The sequence below is a fragment of the Carassius gibelio genome, chromosome B20, assembly GCF_023724105.1.
Source record: "Carassius gibelio isolate Cgi1373 ecotype wild population from Czech Republic chromosome B20, carGib1.2-hapl.c, whole genome shotgun sequence".
NCBI lineage: Eukaryota > Metazoa > Chordata > Actinopteri > Cypriniformes > Cyprinidae > Carassius > Carassius gibelio.
The window spans coordinates 11891452-11915837 of NC_068415.1; the positions used below are offsets into that span (position 1 = coordinate 11891452).

Consider the following 24386-nt stretch of genomic DNA (forward strand, 5'->3'; position numbering starts at 1 on the left):
TTTCAAATGAGGTAAAGCACTAACTGTTCTTACTAGTAATCAAAGTGTTAATCATTATGCTTAGGATACCACTGCTATTAATACAATACACAGATTTAGTTAAGCACATGTTGGACATTTCAACCCATTACCCAAGACAACAGAACACCAGTCGCGTGCTAACCGTGCAGCACATAAATTGTGCTGTTGCTACGGCAACCCTGTCCGTAGGGGGCCCATACCCAGATACAATAAGCCTCCAAATCACGCTCCCCTCTGCGCTCAGCTATCGCGAGATTCCTGAAAGCGAAGCGGAGCAGCGGCTTGCAGTGACCTCATCAGAAGCTGCAGCGCGAGGCGGAGTTGCAACTTTTGTATGAACTTCGAAGTTGAATAATTGTAAACGAGACGCTGGGGCCAACGGTACTGCTGCTGGAGTAGATACAATAGTACACTGAGAAATCTCCCGCGGCACACGGGAAAACAGCAGGAATAACGGCCACACGCCGACTGCACTCCGCCGACGAATATTACGAGGCGAAGAGACGCTTGTGTTGGACTTTTATCGCAAGATTTAGTGGGAGAAGAACCGCGCGAGAGGTGGAGAGAAAAGAAGGTGAGTTCGTCAGATTTCTGTTATTTAACTGTTCATGCCAAGTCTGAACCGTGCTTATATACCTCTAGAGGGGTCCACGGATGCGGTTTTTCGAAAAAGCGTGTCTTTGTAAACGCTAAAATGCTCGTTTTATATCTCCATCGAGTTCCAACGGTTAACGAGTGATCTCGGCTCAGCTGATTATCAGAGGAAAACAATATTCCGTCAGGAAGTTGCAGTGAAAACGGTCTTGTTTTGATAACCGATAGCAGGTAGAATGTAAATATAAACCGTTGTCCTTTGTGTCGTGATTTATTCGGTATCCATCTGATAAACAAGACGACGTATGGTGAAAATGATAGTTGCGGTTATAGTTAAAAGAGTTTTGGTCTTGACTCCAGATGTGGGAAGAACACAGAAACACAGTCGATTGCAGCTGACAGCCGAGCAACTTCAACATGGATTGTGCATGTCACATGCACATTTAATCATTGTTGCAAAAGTCATGGAAATAATGTAATGATTTTTTTTCCCCTAGCCATACCAATACAAATGTCTTCATATAGTTGATGATTTTTAAGTGATCTGAGAAGTTGATCAAAAAGTGTAGATCTATCTATCTATCTATCTATCTATCTATCTATCTATCTATCTATCTATCTATCTATCATATTTGAGAAGACATTTTCCTAAACTTGTGAGTTGCCTAGTAAGCAGCATTTTTGGCCTTCACAAAATCATTCCAAACGCCAATATCTATGGAATCTGTGTTAGCTGAGAATCAGATCACGTGTCCAACTGGAGGAGTCATTGGGCTGTAGATCACATTGCATTTATTAAGGCATAACATTTTGTCACATTGAAATTGTGAGGTCTGTGTTGTTGGTTGACTAATGGCCCTTCACTCAGTTTTCTCCCTGTAAGGGCTTTGCTGATTTGTCATTTGCATGTCTTTTCTTCATTGTGTGGGTGGTGTGTGCTCACTGTGTATTGGCCAGGCTCTAAATGCAGTTCGTGTGGGGGTGGATTTGAAGAGCAGGTCCCTGATTTAAGTGCTTTCTGGCATTCCCTTTTTTTTAAACTTTGGATGAATGGAAGATGCGGACCATCACAAGACCTTTAAAATGACCACGGTGGAACTTTGCATTGGCATCACCATGTCCTTCAGATGTTGATGTTTCAGTGTCCTTTGACAGGACTGCAACTATTTTTGTTTAGTCTTGGTGTGGTTTATAAAAGTAGACAATCTGACCACTTTTAGACTCTTTGTCTTTGTTAAACCCACCTGTGGAACAGCATGGGTCCCATTTTCATAGACCTCACCTGTTACATGTCTTTTTTAGACGTAAGCGATGTATTAATAACTTGATTTAGCAGGCAGATATCATTCTTCTGTGCGAAACATACTTAGATTTAATGTTTTCTTTCCCCAGCCTCTATCTAAGAATGCCAAGGATGCAGTTATCTGCAGGCAGTGTCGCATTTCCAATATTAAGTAGCCTATTGAAAGGGAGTGTGTAGGTGGACACGCACATGTTGTGAAACATGTAGAAAAGGAAATGTACGAAGGGAAAAAGATGCCTTGGTGGATGATTGGCAGCAGAGGGATTATCAACAGTTTAGAGTGGCTCCAGATTCTATAGATACTGCTGGATTAAGGTTGGGCAAATAAATTTTAATCATTGCCTCGGGCTTAACAAATTATGTGCGAGGTTGAGTGCTTAACAGCCTCTCCTCTTGTTGTTCTATATATGCGGTTGCTATGGAAGTTTGGTTTATGTAAAATCATGTCAGTTGAACGGTTATGCAAGTATATTTTTCAAGATTTGGCAGCAGGCAACATCCAAATCTAATTCTGTAGCAGGTCTGCATCAGATGTGATCCAATCATCAGACAGTATCTAATGGTCCCACTTTTTAATGTCTGAGACTTGATTTGCACTGGAATATATGATGCAGTGCCTCATCTTTGCGTTTGTCCAGTCCAATTTATTCTCAGAAGCAATTTTATATTGGGCATATCTAAATGCACATTGCTTTGGGATTCGGGCAGCTTTTTAAAGGGTTAGTTACCCCCAAAATTAAAATTCTTTAATAATTTTCTCAACCTCATGTTGCATGTTGTTCCAAACCCATAAGACTTTCTAGAATTTTCAGAATAAACAAAATAAACATTCTTTCATCATTTTATGCCATCCATTGAAAAGCTAAACAAAATGTGTATGTTTGCTTTTTTGTTATGAACTGATTTAATTTAGACTTTTATTCACCTTTGGATATTGATTATTGCACATGCACACTATTCTATTCATATGGATTGTTTATGATGAATTTCTGTACTTTTTGATGGGTGAAAGTTTTGGTCTGCATGGATTTTCAATAGAGGGACAAAAGTGATTAGAGAATATTAGAACAATTTTAATTTGTCTTCTGAAGATGAACAAAAGTTTTAAGGATTTAAAGTGAGTAAATGACAATAGAATTCTCTCTTTTGGGTGAAAAATTCCTTTAAGAAAGTCAGTGAAAATGAAATCCAGATAGGCTTAGTTCCCACAGGTGACTATGACATAAGTGTTGTCACAAACAGGAAAAGGAAAGGACCTTTTCCCACCCAAATTGCTATATTTAGTTCATAAAGTTGCATACTCTGAAAAATGTGTGTGTGTGTGTATGCATGTATGTATATATTTGGATCATCCACTGGTGGTTTCAACTAGTACTAATTTCCAGCATATTGTTCTGCCACCTCATTTAATCTCCCATCTTCCTGGAAGCAGCAGCTGTTGATGCCGATCTGATGAACGGCAAAGAAACAGTTGAAGGTTCAGAATGTATCTGCATTATCGCTGATATTCCCACCAACTGTCTCGCCATCTGCCTAACAGCGCTAGTTGTGTTCCGCGCAGGAGAGCAGAGATTTTCACTAGAGAGGATGGGTGTTAACACGGCACCCAAATGCTGAAATTAGTATTGAAGGCGCCCATTTTACTTTTGGACTCAATAATTACAGTCCTGTCTCCTCTAACACTTTGGGCTCCATCTTAATGCAGACTGTAGCCTCAGATTTATGCAGCCATTAGTCATGTAGACAGTCTGTTGAAAATTGAATGTGAGAAATGAGTGCTGAGGAATTTGAGATGCAGGATTCTATGTGTTTGATTCATGCAGTTTATTCTAGACTCTCAGTATTGAACCTTTTCTAAAGTAATGTTGTTGATTTTCCTATTAAAAAGTAAACCAAAAGCCTAATGCCTTTTGCAGACCGAAACCTAGTTAAGTCAGGATTGCTTGGAAGCGTTATCAGTGGTGATTCACTTTCTTATGAAATGGAAGATTTTTAGGGACTGACACAATGTCTCAAGCAAACATCTTAAAGAGAGACACCAATTTCATGATGAAATCACTCCGTTTAATAAATGCGAGCTTCTCAATGTCATATTCTCTAAGCCTTTCAAGATTCCTTTTGATCTATTTTAAACCTAATCTCATTTTGAACACTGTGTCTTTTGGAAAACATTATTTATATCGCATGTTCACTTCCCTTAGTCATTATGTGGTTTCCTAGTAACAGCTTTGCGGTTTAGTTTATTGGTCAGTTAGTTCATCTTCTCTTTTTGAGAGTCTGTTGTAATAGAATGGAATGTGTTAGGCAGGTTTTCCTGTGTATTACATTTGTTCCTGTATTTCCTAGATCCACACTGTGGTAATGGCTACAGCGTTTTAAAAACATTAAGTCACCATATTGTCTAATGACAGAGTCACTGGCTTCAGACTAACTGCTAGCAGACTAGTATTCTGGTACAAATGGATAGATTATAAGTAGGGCTGGAGGATATGGCCAAAATGTATATCACAAAATATTGCGTAAATTTGGTCAATACAATATAATTGAGATATCGATATGAACACTATTAAAAATGCCTCATAAAAACTGCCAAGAACGACCAAAACAGATGTCTGTACCTACAAACTTATGAAAAGTTTATTTGCTAAGTCTATGAAACCTACTCCTAAGAAACTACATTTTAACTAATATTTTAGGGGGGGAAAATGGCACAAATTAATACATTTTTACCTTTTATTTTTATTTAGCCTTCATACAAACAAGAAATGTGAAATCACTGTCAAATAAACATCTCATGCTCATCTTTAACTTCAAACTATAGGCTAACATACACTACCAATCAAAAGTTTTTGAACGGTAACATTTTGATATATTTTTACTATGTAAAATAACTGTTTTCTTTTTGAAAATATAACTTAATCCTGTGATTTCAAAGCGGAGCTTTAGCAGCGTTACTCCAGTCACATGATCCTTCTGAAATCATTCTTATATTCTCATTCGCTGCTCAAAAAATATTTGTTGAAAACAGCTTTGATGAATATATCTTTTATATATATATCATTACTTTTGATCAATTTAAAGCATCCTTGCTAAATGAAAGTAATAAATACTATAATTAAAATTCCTATAATATAGTATAAATATAAGCTTTTTAATGGTATGGTGTATAATGTTACAAAATATTTTTATTTCAGATAAATGCTGATCTCTGCATCTTTCTATTCATCAAAAAATCCTGAAAAAATTTTCCTAACTGTTTTAAATATTGATAATCAGCAAATCAGCATATTAGAATGATTTCAGAAGGATCATGTGATACTGAAGAGTGGAGTAATGATGCTGAAAATGTAGCTTTGATCACAGGAATAAATTACATTTTAAAATATATATTCAAATAGAGAGCAGTTTTTTTTAAATGGTAAAAATATTAAAAATTTTTACTGCTTTTGGTGTATTTCGGATCAAATAAATGCAGGCTTAGTAAGCAGAAGATATTTCTTTATTTAAAAAAATCTTGCTGTTAAAAAACCTTTGACTTGGCTGATTATTCTTTTAGATTGAAATGTGCTTCAGCCAGGATTTAGTTTGAAACGTGCTCTAAGTTGCTTCAGAAAACAAAACAAAAATTTAGCAACTACAAAACTATGTTACTGGAGACGGGCTTATAAGTGAAAATGCTAAATTATTGTCTGCCAACAGGAGGCACTGTGAGCAGTAGAACTAGCGGTTTCTTCACTAACGGCTGTAATCAAAGCAGCTATGCTCATGAACGCTACTTTATCAGATAAAATTAAAATGGCATCAAACTTTTATGAAGACAGTCCTTTCTCTTCAGAGATGCATTCATTTATAACATCTGCAACATGTTTTGATTTTGAAACATCTATTTGAAACGATTCACTCGTTTTCTCGAAGCATCGATTTTAAACCCTGACGATGCATATGCATCGATCTTGAAACATGGATTTTTTTATTCGTGAATCATTGATTAAAAAGCCAAAAATGGATTTTATTTTTTGTCGTGTAACCGTGACATTAAAGTTGCATAACGAATGTAGAGGAAGCTTTTAAATAGTCCTGTGAATGCACTGAATGCAGGATCGAACCGAATTAGCAATCGAATTGAATCCAATCATTCTGAATTAGCAAAAATCGTTCTTGAATCGAATCGAAGCCCCATAAAGCGTGAATAAAATCAATTTCAGTGTTTATCCAAAATTCACAACCCTATTGTGTAGGTAAAATTGGTAAAATAAATTGGTAGATTGTTTGAGTAATTATTTTATATGTATTGTATGCAACCTGCATACAAGAGGTGTAATTTCAAGCAATTTAAAATAAAAACAGGGTGAGGCAGCTTTAAAACGATTGATTAAGAGTCTAATTATGTTCAGAAGAGTACCCACTTGTTTTTTAATACCTGTTTTGCTGCTTTTCTAAATCTAGTTGGGCTGGGGAGTTGGTGGAAGTGACTGCAGCTTTTCCATTTTGAATTGGGCAAGAAAGGAGAAACGGAGCTTGGCAACCTATTTGCTATCCCACCACCCCCCTGACAGCTCCTCAGTTGTTAATATTATTAGTTGCATTTTTACATGTGGTAGTATAGAGAAACATGAGGCGTGTTCAGGGGAAACAGCAGTAGATAGTCATGGTTAGGTGAAGTAACATGTTAGCTTTCATTGTGTGTTATCTGTTTTACCTCAGCTTGCATCAATATTTTCACAGCTTCATCGAGTAAATAAAGGTTCACCTGTGTTTTAATTTGGTTCAGGTTTCTAAGGTTTACTTAAGACCTCCTTTCTACTCTGTTAACGTAAGCTTATTTTACTTAGTGTTAATCTGCTTATAATGATCTCCAGCCTATTGTGATATTGTTATTTTTTAATCCACTTTCAGTGGTGGTGTTTATGTGAATGATAAATCTGTAATGGATTTGCACCAGGGCTAAGTGGTTTGCTACCAGGGCTGTGCTAATAGACTAATAAACTTTTTGTTGGCAGAAGTCTATTTTTAGTGCTTTTTCTTGTTCTGTGTGTGTGTGGACATTGCTCTTTATCATTGATATGCTCATACCAGTAGAACCTCTGGCTGACCCGGTGAGTTCTTCCTGGCTCTCTTGAAGTTAACGTATTGCCAAGAAACCAAATATGTCCATGTGAAATCAATTCGATGTCATATGTAACACTGCTTTCGTGGCAGTCTGGTAGTAACGAGGTGTTCTTTAGCAAAAACTATCTCAGGGTCAGAAAACCTTTGTTTGAATCTAAATATGCCAGACATTTCTAATTCTATCGAAACTGAAAAAAAAATACTCAATCTCTAAACATTTTAAAGGTTTTGAGAAGCACTACAAGTTCAGTTTTGTGGATGATGCATTGGATTGATTGATTGATTCAGACTGAAAACCTGAATTTGAGACAGATTCGTTAAAAAAAGCTGGCTCATATGAGTCATTTGTTAGTGTTTCATACGTCATAAGTTTGTTGATGCTAAATAGCTTTGCAGGACACACTGAAGGCACTTTAGAGATGCACTCTGATAAAGTGCGTATCGATTCAAATCAAATTTTCTCATTTGTTGCTGACAATTTGATTTTCTCAAATTTGTATTTTTGTTGCCTTTGCAACTATTTTATACTCTGTTACCCTTCCAACAGGAAGTCTGCTGTGCTGTTTTGAAAAGGTGTGAGCAGAGGGTCATGGGCGAGTCTGGCCATGTGGAATGAGTGAGAGGGATCTGGACTCAATAGAGGTGAGAGCATTTCTTTGAGCTGAAGCAAAGGCCAGAAAACACAAGAACAATCCAATGTGCATGTCCCAGTACCCTCTGCAACCCTTGCCACACTTTTCGTGTGCGTGTGAATTTAGGTTTTCTGTGACTCAAGGCAAACATTGTCACCAGGAAGTGAAGGTTAATGATTATTTGGATAGGGGAGAATGAAATGCTGTGTATCTTTGTTGTTGGACACACGTTAGTTCCAGCTGGGATGTGCTGTTTACAGATGTGATTGTAGAGATCACTTGAAGAGATTGTAGGTTTTATATATTGTTCTAGCTTGGTTAGTCTAATTTGGAGCATTTTACTGTATACTTTGGTATTCTGGGTATCTCTGATCCGACTATTGCTATAATACAAATAAATGGGGATATTTTTGGGGCATTGTTCATTTACTTGTACTACCCTCATTGTTACAATGCAAAGCTGCTTTAACCTGGATAAATGTATCCTTTAATAACACAGACTTTCTGTAGATATTGCAGATATTTCTGAATAATATCATACCTCTGTGATAATCTCCTCTGGGATTTTATTCCAGGAGTGACTGTTTTTCCATTGTCATTCAGACGTTTTGAAAAGAGTGATTCACTCTGATGACAAGCTGCGTTTGGTGCACACTCATTCAAAACGAGTGGGCCGTTTTCATTCGTGTCCAGTGAATGATTTGAACCTGCTTTGATCTGATTATTGTAAAGGTGTCTAGAAACCTGCCATTTTTGGAAGAGTACTCAGATCTTGTGATCAGCTGTTGTGGTTGTGATCCCACTACTTCTAGTGTTACTTCAAAGAAGATCTGTCATGCAAACAATTTTGCCCAGTACCTGAACCATGAAACAATGCCCAACAAGAGCCACTTTTAGGATAATTGCTAGAAAAATGGCTGTGAGGCACCTCAAACTCACTGAGCACTTTAACTCATTGTTTGCATCTGTCATTGCCAAAGGCAACACAGATTTGAGAACAATAGATAGTTTTATGCAGTGGAATAGTAGATTAGTTTGTTCCATCTATAAAAAAAAACCAAACTATTTTTAATATTTTAGTATTATATTACTGATTTAAAATATTGTCTTTTTTAAAATTAAATTATTATTTTGAATATTACAGTAAATATGGTTAGATTTATGGTTTTATGGTTAGATATGGTTTAGTTTTTTTTTTTACCTTTTCAAACATTCTAAAAAATATTTTTAAGGAACTGGAAATTGGTCCAGTTCAGGTTCACAAATATATATCCGCAAGAGTAAGCAGGATCTAACTGCTTCTATGATACAATGGCCAGTCAATTAAAACTCAGAGCAGCTATTGACCAAATTTCATTTGTTTACTTCCGTAAGTGTGTTTACTCTCTGTGGAATACATTTACTCTGTGGCTTTGTTGCTTATTTCCCTCAGAGTTGTGAACAGATGTGTTTGTGTGTCTGGCTATGCGGTTACTGTAATTCTGAAACCACAGACAGCAATAAAAGGGATCTCACAGGCAACTCATTGTCTGCTGTTAAGGGTAACGCCTTCAGGAAAGTTTTGTTAGGACATTTTCTCAAAAATTAGAAACGTTTACCTAGAATCCTAAAATTGTTAGGTGAAATGGCACCTATTTGGAGTTTTTTTTTACTTTTCAAATGTTGTTTTATTACCAACATAATTGGTATCAAATCAGTGATAAAAGTAGGCGAGACTTATTTAGAAAGTGTGCTTTGACAGTACCCTGTATCTTCCTAGCAGCACAATTTCTGAAATGCAAATTAAACTGATTAACCTCATTTGAAAAATCTGTGGGGATTTTAAGTAAAAACAAGGAGCTGTGAGTCTTTCAATGGAATCAGAGTGTAGGTTCACTGGCAGGTATAATTTATGATTTATCAAATTAAAAGTACAGGATTGACTCTGTCACTGCAGTGGCTCACTTTTGATAGAAGTAGATTACCATGACAACTTGTACTGTACTGCACAGCTCAGGTGATCCTGGGCAGGTTAAGTACAGGTTCAGTTCAGCTGAGCATGAAGTTCCCTGCATTCTTTTGTAATGCTCTATAGGTAATGAACCTTATATAAGCTACTTCATAAAGTACTGTAATGCTATCTGTGTTTTCCTTCATATTTAATCACAGATGTTGAGAAATTTAGCATGAGACATTCCTCTCTGGATTAAAATTCTTACTCTCTTTGAACTCCTGGCATCCTTCCGATCTCATCATTCTCTCACAATGCCAGTCTGTTCATTCAAAGTTGAAATCACCATGTCAACTGGCAAGGCTGCAATAAAAGGTTCACTCAGTTCATAAAAGCTGGGAAAATTAAAGTATTACTTGATAATGTTTCAGCCTTTACCGGATGGCCTGTTATGCTGCCTGCCTGTCAATTTTACAACTTATATTTGTACATTTCATTAAGTGATGATATATATATATATATATATAATATTAGTTTTAGGGTTTTGAACAAACTCGCAACCCTAAGTGTCAAACTTAGCAACTTGTCGTGCACTGTTTGTGCTTGAAATACATCAAATTGTGCAGCTTGAGTTGTAGAGAAGTACGCTACTACTATGTGTGATTGAGCTTAAATGGTTCAACCTGCCAATTGCATAGCAATAACAGTCTGTTAGTGCATGAGCTTGTAATATAGCCTATTAAATAGCTTTTGTTAGAGTGCCTAATGTGAAATCCTAGTGTATAACCATGAACCGGTCTGTGGTATAACATCTGGTGACAAACGTTTAAAACTCTGTTTCTTGTTCACTGGCTTGGTTCCCAATTTCACAACACCTGCCTGACTTTTGCTCAGGTGGGTGAAAACTGCGAGGCAGCATCCTCTGTTTGTCTTGTTGCCTTAGAAACGAGGATGCAGTGGCGGTGATGGCTTTGCTGTGTAATGATGGTAATTAGCAGTAATTTTCTCCTGTGTGGCTGCAAGATTCCTCTGATCTCAGCAGACAGTGCTAGAGGAGAAAATGTCTGTTGCTGAGCCTTCTGTAGGATTTGTTGCCAACTTTGGAGGAACTTGAGCTTTGTTCCTCGCTTGATGCATCACTAATGATGCTAGGGAGTATTTCTCTAATCAAAGCAATTATTGGAGACTTTACGTCACACAACAGAAGCATATAGATATAGAGATTTCATGTAGATGGAAATGCATGCTTGACCATGACTTGGTTATTTTTAACTGAGCAGTGATTCAGATCTCATTTTCGCTCTCCCTTGCCAACTAAAAGTATAGAAAATGCATTAGTGGGAAATAAAGCTGTGCCCAAGACTTCTCACCTAGACAGACACTCATTCTGAGATGTTTAAGTGCAGCTACCCTGCTGCTCTCTGAACTTCACTCACATCGACCTGGGCTTGAAAACACAGTATTAAAATGTATTATATGTGCTGCTTTGGCCCTAATGATAGATTGTCATATGAGAGCTGGAGTTATGTAAAAGTCTTTATAAAACAGATGGATGGTGGTTTAATCAATACAGTCTTTCTAAAATACATATGATATAGAAACAGATATGATGTTCATATCTACTGTAAAATACTGCATACTCATTTATTCAAGGGTACAAAAGCTGTTGCTATGGTGGGTAACTAATCCAAAGGTACACTTTTGTATTCTATTTACCCAAAAGGGTGCATATCACATCAGTACCTAACAAAAATTGAGGTGATTAAGTTGGAATCCACTCACTGCAGTTCTGGAATTGCGTGCTCACGAATCCTCTCATTAGAACACACAAAGTGTAGACATTGTAAAAGGGTCATTGTGCATATGTTCATTGTGTTACAACAGAGCTCTATGAGATCGCAGTGAACTGAGATGTCAGCTTTTAGTGATAATAAAGGAAGCGCTGCTCGCATTCTGTCATGCCAAACCATGTACGCAGCAGTGGTTTGTGAATGTTGATGCTTAACCTAAATAACAAATATTTTCTCTGGAGTGTTTATGCTGGGATGTTGTGGAACTTAGGAGATTTCATGTAAATTTCTTCAATGTACTGAAAAACTCATACACAGCTTTTGTGGGTGTGAGCAGGACAAAACATGAATGTCGTGGCGTGAGCGGGACCAGATAAGATACATTTCTGCAGGACAGAATCTTCAGTCTTGCAGGAGCGGGCACAAGTGGGACCGAAAAATCCATCCAGTGCAGGTCTCTACTTTCAGGTACATGTTATTACTAGTGCTGTCAAAGATTAATCATGATTAATCGCACCCAAAATAAAAGTTTACATAATATATGCATGTCTGTCATTATGTATATATAAATACACACACATAGAGGATATATTTTTTATATTTACATCTAAGTTATATTTAAATCCTTATATTATATATTAAACATAAATGTGTTTAATATATTAATATATACATTTTCTTGAATGTAATGCATTCTCAGTTAAAATGCAGCGATCCAAAACCGAAATCGAATCATCATTCAGGCAAAACTTTGCTTCAAGAATGAGCCACACTGGTGACCTGATCTAATCTCTAGCACACCCTGAGCACGTGAATAAAAATATTCCTACTATTGGCAAGACATATCGGCAATCTTTCATAATAGGCCGATGCCAGCGATGTACATTTAAAGCCATTATCGGCCGATTCCAATATCGGTCCTATAATATCGTGCATCATATATATATATATATATATATATATATATATATATATATATATATATATATATATATATATATATATATATATATAAAATGTGTTTGTGTACAGAACTGTGTACATTTATTATAAAAAAAAAAAAAAAAAAAACTTTTATTTTGGGTGCAATTAATCGCATTGAATCGTTTGACAGAACTAATTATTACCTAAATGTACATATTAGTACCATTTTAAGGGAACCTCCACAGTGTTCATTTTTGTACCTTTTTGCAAAAGACTGTGGCATCCAAGTCAACGATGGCACTCATTGACTTTCAAAATATTTGTATTGAAAATATATTCTATTTTGATGCCCTCAAAGAAACTCGTAAAGATTTGTAATGACACGAATGTGAAAGAGTTTTCAAAATAATTGTAATAGCAAAATGGCTAATTTCAAATCACACACTTTTCAGTTTCCAATGGATACTGTAAAGTTCTGTTTTTGTTTTGTTTAGTTTTTTGTCATTATGTACTTGTTTGTGTACATTTGTGTTTGCAAATGGCAGAATGGTAAAAAAAATAAAATAATACTATTTCACCTTCTGTGTTAAACTATTTTCTTTTAAGCGGTTCAGTAATGTTTGTTTGAGTAACCTGACATGTTATTATCTGGTTAGGTACTTTTGGGCAGTCTATTTTGTAGCTACTAATAAACAGTCATTATTGTTGCAGTTTTGGACTGTTAGTGCCATTCAAATGTTATTTTTCAACTTTAAATCCCCTTTTTCTAAAATTGATGTGCTCAGCAGCTTTTCTTCAACATCTCTCCTGCCAGAAGTCAGCTCATGGAAACAGCCATCTATTGAAATGAACTTCTTGTTCCTTGAGGCAGGAGCTCTCTCATGTTCCTTCACTGTAGAGATGTATTGAAAAATCCCTGCCCCCGCAGTTAATTGTTTTGTTTTGCATGGAGCAGCCCAGATGTCTGTAGTCAAGGAATGACTTGACCCTTTCTTAGGATGTTAGCTGCATGGATGAAGGCATTTGAGAAAAGGCTTAGCAGCAGGCCTTTCTTTTAGGGCTTTTTTTTTTTAAGGCAAAAGCCATACATCTGTCAAAGAATGAGATTGCTTGTGCCCCGTGGACCTGCACTGTGCTCAGAAGAGAGATTACCCAAGAGCCCTACTACAACTTTTCTCACAGTCATTAAACATGGACTTGTCAGTCTCATTTTAATTGCCTTAGAAACAGGAGGATACAGATCATGTCACATGTCATCTTGCCTACCCAGTAAATATAAATGTATTGGCTTTTCATGGAGATTGCTTGAATTATATGGTCTGAATTTGGTTTGCTTTTTCCTTACAGAATGATAATACCTGCATAAAAATGCAGAGATGGCAATGTCAGTAATATTTTAAAATAAGGATCTATGCAGAAGACGACAATTATATCTTGAAATGCAATAATAATGAACTAGTTTTTGAGCCTGACATAGTTGGCACTCAAATTGTGAGCATTTTAAGTTGAGTAAAAAATAAAAATGGTAAAAAGGTTGCATAATATATTTGATAATCATATTACTATATTGTATTGATCGTGTAGATTCTTGAATTGATGTTAATTTATGCACTAAAATTGTGTCTAGCGTTTCTGTGTAAAAGAAAATTCAGTCCAAACCTGCAGACATGCTGGGTCTCAGTCACACAATTTGAGACCGTTTCAGTCACAATCTAATTATGGTATTATGATGCATTGCAACGTATCGTATCAGGACGTGTCCCAATGTGTATTGTATCATGAGGTTGCAGGAAGTCCAAGCTTTTGTTTTTGCTCTCTTGTTTAAGCTGTTGTAGATTGGCCATTTTGTTTGTGACTTTGGTTGCTTCTAAAGTTTATGCCAAGCTTATGGAAATTTTGATTTGTGTGCCTTATACAATTATGCAAATGAAAGCACTTTAGGTAGTGAACTCTCTAGTCAATGAGTATCCCCAGGCCGTGGTGGCATCACCTCTGAAGCTCCACTTGTTTGTCACAGAGGACATCACAAAAACAATAGCAGCTAAGTGAAAAAGCAGCAGCAGCAGCAGCAGGACTTCAGGCCTGGATAAAGGCTGAGCTTTAAATAGGCCCAGTCCATAAGTGGAATGACCTAAAGCTTTCATTAGCATGACTCCCCCTTTCCTCAGGGTTCCTCAGGGGTCCCCATCACACTGCAACAGCATCGACCACCACAGCACATACTCAACAATAAATTCTAACACCATGTGAATGCATTATATGGCTGTTACCGTAAACTCCGGATGTGTCCAATTTAGCCTCATAAGAAGACTGTATAGAGTGCTTTAAGTGCACTCAGATAATGAAGGAGAGCACCTGTCATTTCTACTGCTATGCACAGGAAAAGGAGCTTGGATTATGTATAATGTCAGACATAAGGAAGTTAAAGCTAATTCTTTCTGTAACATTTAAATCTGTGGCTTAAATAAAGTTGGCCAACGTTATTAAAACCAAATCAGCTATTAAGATCTATATCCTGGAAAGAAAAACCCAGCTCAACCTTTCTAAGTAGGAGTGGTGGTACAATATTTCAGTAGCTTTATTTGAGAATATACCTGCAATAGGAACAGTAAAATCTTGGCTTTGTGTGAATTTTTCATATAGGGAATGAGTCAAACTCCCTGAGGAGCTGGAGGTTGCAGTGGGAGTTGGAAGTCCGCCGCTCATGCATCTGCAATCCACTTTGTTTTTTTGGCTGTGCTGATTTATTTCATACTGGCGGAGTTTCTCGCATTCACTGCTCTTCCAGATATAACCGCTTTCCCCTTAACATGCACAGTCAGTTCCCAGGCGTGCAGGGAAAAACAGCTGAATGTCTGCTCGTCTTTTAAGCCTTACCTACAAACATGATAGAAACATTGATTTCTTCAGCCCAAAGAATTTCTCAAATGTTTTTTGGTGTTTGCATCCACTATTAAGTTAAAGGGATAGTTCAGCCAAAACTGAAAATTCAGCCTCCAGAATATTGTACAGGATTGGAACATTGGAACATGAGAGTTGTGAGTAGCCAGGTTTCCTTTTTTCAAAGTTACAAATGTAACTTATGTGCAAAATTGGAATATCGCATAAAACATTTGTGAATAAGCACAGTTTCCATTCAACGAGTCAAAGAGACTGGCACTATATGTATAATATATATGTATGCAACATGAAATAAGGAGCAGCCCAAGTGTTGGAAGGTGGAATCAAACTGTTTTGGACTTAGCAATAGAAAGAAGTCTGAAAACAGCCCAAATAGCTCAGTGGGGCGAGTAGATAACAGTCTTATGGAAGAGAAGAGACTGCTCATCATGAGCTCTGCACTCATTAACTTGGCATTTTAGCCTCCCCAGGCAGACCAAGTAAGATGTCGAGTGTACAGTGGTCCCATATCTTTGCTCCTACAACAGGTCCTCAGTTGGATTTTATGTGAAATGCTTTGTGATTTCTTCTCTGTAGGTAAGAGAGAGATTGCAATAGAGTCAAGCGTGGGTCTTACAGTAATTTATATTTGGCACATTGAATTAGCTTTTTTTTTTTAAACATGCAATAAAAAGGTGTTGATTTCACACTGGGAACTTGATTTTCGTGGGACATTTCAGGGGTACTTATGTAAGAGGTATAAAAAGGTGATAATTACTTCCAGGGTTTTGGGCTTTTGTATGTCCTGCAGGAAGGTGTGAGGGCATAATGCCCCATTCTGTTTGGTATTGTCTAAGACTATCTTGTATTGGTGCTTTGAATCGGCTTGCGTATTATTACTTAGTCGGACTTGTATAGTAAACTTCAGGAACCGTTAAATGTGTGAGGCTTCTCAGGTTGTTTTCAGTGTCCAATCACTGATATTACTTACAAAACAGAGACAAATGAACTGTCTGGCGAATATCCTGTGTTATTGAACACTGGCACTTTCTGTCACTTGGCAGACTTTTAGACCTCACAGAAGAGTATAGAGAGTTTATCTTTTTTATGACTTGTAATGTGGTCGGGGGTTCGACATTCCAGTAACGTTTGGAATTCTGCCGATGCAGAAGAAGCAGGCTTTATCCCATTTTCTTTAATGTGGGAAATATTTTCCTCAAGATTCAGTTTTTTTTTTCAGAACGCTCTCAAAAGTAACTTCACGTGGAGTTTGAGGGTGTTCATATGGTGCTGTATTAAACCATGCTGTGCCCTTTCACTGCACCAAGCTCAAATGTAGCATTACTGTGTTTGGGTTAATTCAGGATGGGCGAGCTAATTGCGGGTAACTTCAGCTCAATTACTTGACGACAGTGCACATGGTAATGGAGCACCTGCTGGTTTCAGGCTAATGCTAGGAACATACTGTGAACTTTTTTTTTTAACATACGTTTTCTTCATTATGTTCAGTTGTTGATGCATGTACACTCTGAGGAAGAGAGAGCCTGAGTGGCGTCCTGTGCTTTGGGGGATGCACATGTTAGTCTCGATTGCTATTGCCGAGTTGCGAAATAAATACTTAACAGAAAGGTTTTTTGGGGAAATTGTTGTTTATTGGTTCTTTAAATGGGATGGTTCTTAAATAGAAATTTCCAAATTATTCTTTTATGGCATCACTGTGAAATCCTTCATTTAAAACCTTTATTTTAGTGTAGAGCAGTATAGTATAATTGTTAGTATTATTGTAGTTTAGTCTGTGTGTGCTAGTGTTGATGTGATACTTTACCGTTTTAATAGTCAGTGAAATTTCAGGCTTCTCATTGCTATTTGTGACATTGCAGTAAAAGCAAATATGATTTTGAACCAATTCCTTTATTTTGGATGTTGAATATTAATAGAAAATAACAAATGAGTAAATTATATGGTAATAAATAGGCCTTAAAACAATGTACAATTCTTTGAAAACATTAATCTTGATTAATGTTAATGTCTACAGTTGTGAATGCATTACCAAAAAATACATTGGTTAATTATAAAAGGACAATAATTAAAAGTGTACAATATTATAGATTAACGTTCATTTAGAAATGCTAAATTAATTACATTTAGAAATGCATTAATTACATTTAGAAATGCTGTAATGTTGTCCTTTGGTGCTCAATATAGTAAATGGTAACAAAATTGAACCTTATTGTTAGGTGCTACCTATTAAATGGATGCATGTAGGTTTCAAGTATTTTGAAATTAAGTAAACAAGGCACCCTTTTTCTTTTAATTATTCAAGTAAACAATCTGTAATAAAGAAAAAGTTGTCTTTTTTATTTTAGGATGGGCTTGTGCATTTGACATTCTTGTTCATTGCAGTATCTGTGTGATTCAGCAGTGGAGCGTGGCATATGGAATTTGGAGTGGAAACCGGAAAACTCCTGGTGGTCCGCCAAATAATATTGGATCCTCATGCACACTTTTCAAGCTTCTTTCTGTGTAATGGTTTTCAGATTTAATCTGACATGCTCAAAAGACAGGTTTGTTCAAACCCCACCATCGAGAGGAGCTTGAAAACTTGATGAAAATAGTCCGAAAAACAAATACTACATCAGGGGCCAAAAAACACAAAGTGAACGCTGTCCAAAGGCTGAAATAAATGAATCCCAGACTGAAGGAATTTTACCCCCTTTTTTCCCCTCTTCTGTTTTGAAGAGGGGCTTGGCCGAGATGCTGAGAAAGCAGCTGTAGGATAGTGTGGTTTGGGTTCGACCGCAGTTATGGTTTTAACAGGGTTCTTCCTCTTCCCACCAGTCACTGCTTGAGCTGCTCTGGAGGAATGCAGACAGGCCTTTCTCAGGGTAATCTGTCTCTAACGTGAGGAGTAGCTCTGCAGCTATTTTTCAGGTCCCACACTGACCCCTTTCTAGGCATGGACTTGTCTTTAACACTAGGTTTCTTTTCTGAGATGAAACCTAGAAACTTCTTCAAACTGTTTCTAATGTTTAGGTTTTACAAGTAATTTATATTATTATTATTTCTATATAAGCACAGATTTTCCAAATGTAGAAATCTAAAATGAATAAATAATAAAAAATTATGTATAGAATAATAATAATATGTATATGTTTTTTTTCACAAACTCTGTATTGTGTATTTTCTGGTAATCAAATGAACATGCAGAATATTCATATTTTTTGCATTTTAGTATTCACGGACACAGTCTATATACAGTGTGTATATATATATATATATATATAATATTTGATTCATACAGTAAGGTTATACAGTAAATTCCATTGTTATTATTGGATTCCATGATTCTGTCCATGTTTTCTGCATCGTGGAAATCATGGGGCCTACTAATGTAGCAAACTAATATGATAAGCTCATTGTGAGAGTAAAAGATGGGGATATTGTTGTTTATTTACTTAGCATTGAGTCTCTCCAAATAGGTAACAACGTAGTGTTAAATCACCATTCAACAGACTCAAGCCACCACCGTACTGCCGTCTATTGGACTGCAGAAAGATATTAACTTTTGCCAGTTGCCTGTAGCAAACAATGGAGCATGTGCCGTTGGACAAATTAAGTAATTACACCATTCAGAAGCATTTAATCTGTGTTATATGTTCTTTAAAAAAAATGTCTCATCGTTGGCATATTCGCAGATATCGATATATCGTCCGATAATATCAGCTAAACAATATATCGGTCGGGCTCTAATAAGATCCCCTTACCACTTCATGGGCGGAGCAAAATCTGATTCACTTAAACACAGAAAAAGTCAGATTTTCATGATAATTCACCTTTTAAGCTTGTGGTCATGCAGCTCTCAAATAATTAATTGGCTGTAAATTGCTATTTTTGAGTGCAGTCTGTAAAAATAGTTTTTTTTTTTTTTTTTTCAATCAGTCATGCACAAACATCTAGAAAAATCATGGAAATTCATTGGTCAAAAGGTGTCAGTATTTGGGAAGAACATCCAAATCCATTTAAATATACAGTTGAATGTGCAATAAATGTTTTTTTTTTTTTACCCACAGTAAGCTTCTGTGGACTAATACTGAATGGTTTTCCAAGACATTCCCTCATAACCTGAAGGAATTCCTCTCTCTCAGTGTTTATGTAACTGATCCCGAGCTTCATCTGTCCCAGCTCGAGGCTCATTATAGATAATGGGCTCTTTGACAAATGAGGTCCTCCCCTGTTGGTGGAGATCTCCAGTGCAGTTTCACATGTACACAGATCCAGACCGGTCAGCCGCAGAAAGCTAGATGGGGCGGATGATTGGCATTTAGTGGGCGAGTGAGTGGTAAAGCGTTGGATGTGTTTTGAGGGATTTGATGGGGCTTCCTGTGGATTCACAGTAAGGATAAATGATGGAAGCAACTATACTCAAGGAAAATATGGTCAAAGCAAGCATATTAAAAGTTTGCTTTGGTTCATCACTAGCATTTGTTTATTGTGGGAAGCTTTCAACACCCCAAACAGGTTTGTCTGGTTATTGAGCAGTAACCATGGTTACATGATAAAACAGGTTTTTACTCCTTTTTTTGTCTTTATTGATGGGAAAAGTAAAAGAGAAAAAAAACAATAGACTGGAAAATGCGAATAGATTCAGGAAAATTTTGATGTGTGCAAAAGCTAGCAAATATGTTAATAAAATATTACATTCCGGTGTCAGTAGTTGTCAGATTTTTGATACATCGCCTATGAGTGGCACAACTCTGCATTAACCACTCGTCTCTGGGTAACTGTCCATTAACATAAGCACATTATTTTTACAAAACTAAAAAGAGCAGTGTGTGTATATTTCACAGTGGCGTGTTTGCGTCACAGGGGTGGTCTTAGCTGCTGAAAGTGTCCACAGGAAAGAAAGGCACACAATAGAGAGGAAATGAACGGGTGTGTGATAATGGCTGCTAGCGCTCCAGTCCTCATACACTCGGTGAGATCTCGGAGCATAAGATCTGCTTCAGGCCTCGGCAGATGGAACTGAAGATCAGTTGACTAACTCCATGACTAATGAGTTCTCCAAACATCTGGACTTTGCTTGATGACTACAAAGCGATGTATGATTTTATACATTACAATTCGTTACATAACATAGTCCAATCAGTAAATCTCTTCTTTGAGATTTTAAGCAGCATAATTTCAGTCTTTCTGAGCTGATCACCATGGTTACTGGCCAGAGTACTTCCAATGCATTGTCTTTTTATCTTGTGCTGAAGTTTGTGGCACCTTGTGGGCTTTACAGTGACACTATAAATCAATAATGATGTTACTACTCAAAGCCATGACTCGTTTTACATAAAGTGTGCTCTGTTGCAGAGTTATTGAATCAGTACTTGTGTTCTCCTGTTTAGACAAATAAATTCACATGTACAGAGTTTGGTTTTTGGTTGGTTTTGTACATGCTGATTCTTAGTGCTGTGTTTGATACAACGATATGACGATGTATCATCACAGAGATTTGACAATACGAGTATCAATACAGCTGTCTCTGTATCGATATTGCAGCAGTGGACCACACAAGAACACTGTTTAAAAGGGAGTAGAAAAGTGTGAGGTTTCTAAAATAAAAAGATGATAAATTGAGCATAATATATAGGCTAAAACAAGGTTTAATCTGGCCGCAGAGGAACACAACCTGGGTTGACTGATATAAAGATGCGTTATCCCACTTCACACTTGCTCAATACTGAAATAAGTGTGCTACTTTTGTCAACCTGGCAACCCTGTGCATGCACTCTCTCTCCAGTGTGGATAAATGCACTTGATTTCTGAAAACACCAGTAAACTTGCAGTTTAGTTTAGATAAGTCTATTCTCAGAAACGTGTAATTCATCAAGTGTTAATTTATGAGAGAGAGGCGGTGTGTGTATGAATTACCACTGTTGTGCCACGTTTCTCTATTAACATTGAAACTGTGGCTTTAATTCCTCTAGAAACAATGACGTTACCAGCTCTCTGTTGAAGAAAGTTAATGTAGCTCATGAGCGTTTCATCTATTTTATTTATAAAATTGCTGCACATCGCTCAAAAGTTTGTTTTGCTGAATGTCTGTCTGCGCACGCAACACGATCGGTTTGAGTGCATGAACGTGTGTGTGCGAGATACAGTGAAGACAAGAGCATTAGTTTAGAAGTCTTCTAGAAAAAAAAAAGTGTGTTAATTTGTGCAGTGATAACCTTCCAGCAATGTTAAGATTATATATTTTTTAAATATATTAGTTTGACCACATTACAAAATATACATTTATTAGAATGAGTACATTATTTATGGGCTTTGAACATTTTTTTTCTTTGAAAAACAAGATGCAAACAGTCAGAGTATTGAACCTGGTGGGGATGTATATGAAACTTATGCCATTACCTATATTGTACTGTGGGACAGTTATGGATAGGGATGCATCGATCCGATACTCAGGATCGTTATCGGCTCTGTTTCTGGCATTTTCTGCCGATCGGTATCGGTCAGACGAGATCGATCCAAATCCGACATTGTGCATGTACTGTTCTGTGTTATAGTTGAGACCCATGGAAGGCACAAAAACATTATAAAGCACCAAAACGTTTTCGTGGACCTATTTCAAGTCTTCTGAAGCTGTTCCATAGTTCAATGTGAAGTACAGATTAATATTGAAGTCATTAAATTCAAGTTCTCATGAACTCTTCTTTCCGCTGCGGCTGTCTGTCATTCTCCATTCAGCAATCAAACTGTGTGTGGCATTCGGTTACTACAGTCAAAACGGTGAAACTCTCTTACACAGTAACTGAGGTTTGAAATGGGTCAATAAACTAAAGCACTGATTTAATACATATCAATATTCCCTTTGTACTAGTGATGTCCAAGTTTGCAAATGAATCGTTTGATTTAACTGGTTCTTCTTAGTGAATCAGTTGAATCGGTTTGCGTCTTCAGTAAGCATTAATCCACAAATTATTAACTTTTTTTTTTTAACATGGCTGACACTCCCTCCGAGGCAAAATAAACTATCCCAGACTCCCGGAGTGATTAATTTACTCAAACAGTACACTGACCGAAGTGCTGTGAAGAGAGAACTGAAGATGATGTTCCAACTGTTCTATGCAGACTCGGAGAGCTGCGCAGCCTGCACACTGTGACTGTCGTTTCAAGCTCATCATTCTGTGCACAGGATGCGCATAAGCGCTCTATGCCGCTCTGTATTGGCTCCTTTAGTATTATAATACTTTTCTACGCAATCAAAGATTATTAATAGTCTTTCTTGTCCTGTCCTATCGATCACGTTTCTGCCTGTATGACTGTGCTATACATTTCAAAGAAATGTCTTTTAGATTTCTATATAAATGTGTATATACTTGTTTTTTCATGAATGTATTTTACAACAATACAAAGAGCAATGTGTAACATGACCAGAGTTTAGACTTATTCACTTTTATTTGTAAATAAAAATATTTCTCTGGATTTTATTAAATTACTGTCCACCCGTGATTTTTCTAGAATCTAGATTATCTTTTGCTGAGGAATTATCCACTAACCTAGTTTATAATAGTATTTTTGTCATAGATTATGGTTATATATTTTTTCATTTGTTATTTTTTATTAAAATTGAGTTGTCTTTATGTGGTAGATTGTGTTTTGTGAACACACAAAAGAATGATGATCAGGTCAACACAGAAGTATAGAAATTCTACATTGATAAAAAAAACTGTGCTGGTATCGGATTGGATTGGTATCGGCAGATACTCTGAATTTTTGGTATCGGATCGGTTCTGAAAAAATGGTATCATTGCATCCCTAGTTATGGAGGTCCTTCATAATGCAGAGGTCAACTGCCTGCTCTGCCAATGGTTAGAAATGGCCCTGTAGTATGCAGTGTTTAATAAACGGTTGTTTTACTAAATTCTGCTGAGGTGAAAATCAGTGCAGTCCTGTATTGTGATACGTATTGTATCGTGACTTTGCTGGTGATACACAGTTTCTTGCTAGCAGGAATTCTCATGGACTTAGCAGCACAGCAGGATTCTAGATTGACTATTTTCTGTCTCCTATCACATATTTCCCATGACATCAGTCTGTCAGCACCATGTGAGCTGATGTTGTGACGATGGTAGAAGCAGCCCAGGCACAGGACTTTTATCTTGATAAAAATAAATCCTGTATTTATAATTATTATTTATTATTATTAATGTATCTATTTATTAAAAAGTGTTAATATTATAAATATCAATACAAATAAATAATATTAATAATAAATAACATTATTATTAATGTTATTATTATATTAATAACAATATAAATAAGTTAATTATTCATAAATAGCAAAACAAATATATATTAACGAATAGAAGATATTATTATTATTATTATTATATTAAATTATCTGCTAATATATTTTTTATGCTTTTATAATATTAATATATAAATGATAATTGTTCTGGTGAAACAAAGCCTTTATCTATAATGCATGATATGAAGGATTATTAAAGGTTGTAATGCATTATAAATATTCATAATGTGCATTGTAATGCATTTTATCTTGTCGTAAATAATTATAACTGAATTTAAAATGCATAGTGTAACAATAAATTGTGTTATAATGTATTACCTGTGGTTAAAATATTTTTTTTGAGATTGTACAATGCATTATAAGGTGCTTTACAAGGCGTAATGTTGTCTGTTATATATTATTGTTTTTGCTTTTTTGTATATTGTCTTTTTTGTCTTTTCATATTCTTTTTATTAACCATGTTCTGTCTTGTCACTGTCATTCGGTTGCACTGTGCAGCTTCTCTCACTAAAACAAATTCCTTGTGTGTGTAAATATACCTGGCAATAAAGCTCTGATTCTGATTAATGCACTAAAAATACTCTTATAATGCATTATACTTTAGGGCTTACCATTTCTTTTTTTAAATAAAAATATACATGCATTGAAAATAAAAGTTTGGTTAAATTGGTGGTCCGTATTTCTGCTAGTGTGAATTTGCAGGAGAATCATTGATTGAAGCAATGTTATACAAGATATTTTATTTGGTCTTAAAGCTTTTAAGTAGTGCTCGATTAAAGATTTGTGCAAGTGTTTAGAAAGAATGATCTGGAGAGTTTAAATATAGCACTCAAGATGTTCCTAGGAAATTTCTTCCTGTTGGATGTGTAGTATTGTTTTGGACAAGTAAGCAACTGCTAAA

At 36.3% G+C, this 24386-nt stretch overlaps 1 protein-coding gene across 9 annotated transcripts in view; it reads left to right on the top strand.

Moving 5' to 3' along the window:
• Positions 1-275: 275 nt before the first annotated feature.
• Positions 276-24386, top strand: part of LOC127983776 (signal-induced proliferation-associated 1-like protein 1) — a 78270-nt gene continuing 54159 nt past the window's right edge. For 3 of the 9 annotated variants that reach the window (XM_052586064.1, XM_052586068.1, XM_052586070.1), the window contains exons 1-2: positions 277-595; positions 7575-7669. The gene's annotated coding sequence lies outside the window, so the exon portion shown is untranslated. Of the gene's footprint in view, positions 596-7574; positions 7670-11716; positions 11848-24386 lie in introns of all 9 variants that reach the window. The other 6 variants (XM_052586071.1, XM_052586072.1, XM_052586065.1 and 3 more) reach the window with 4 other exon arrangements.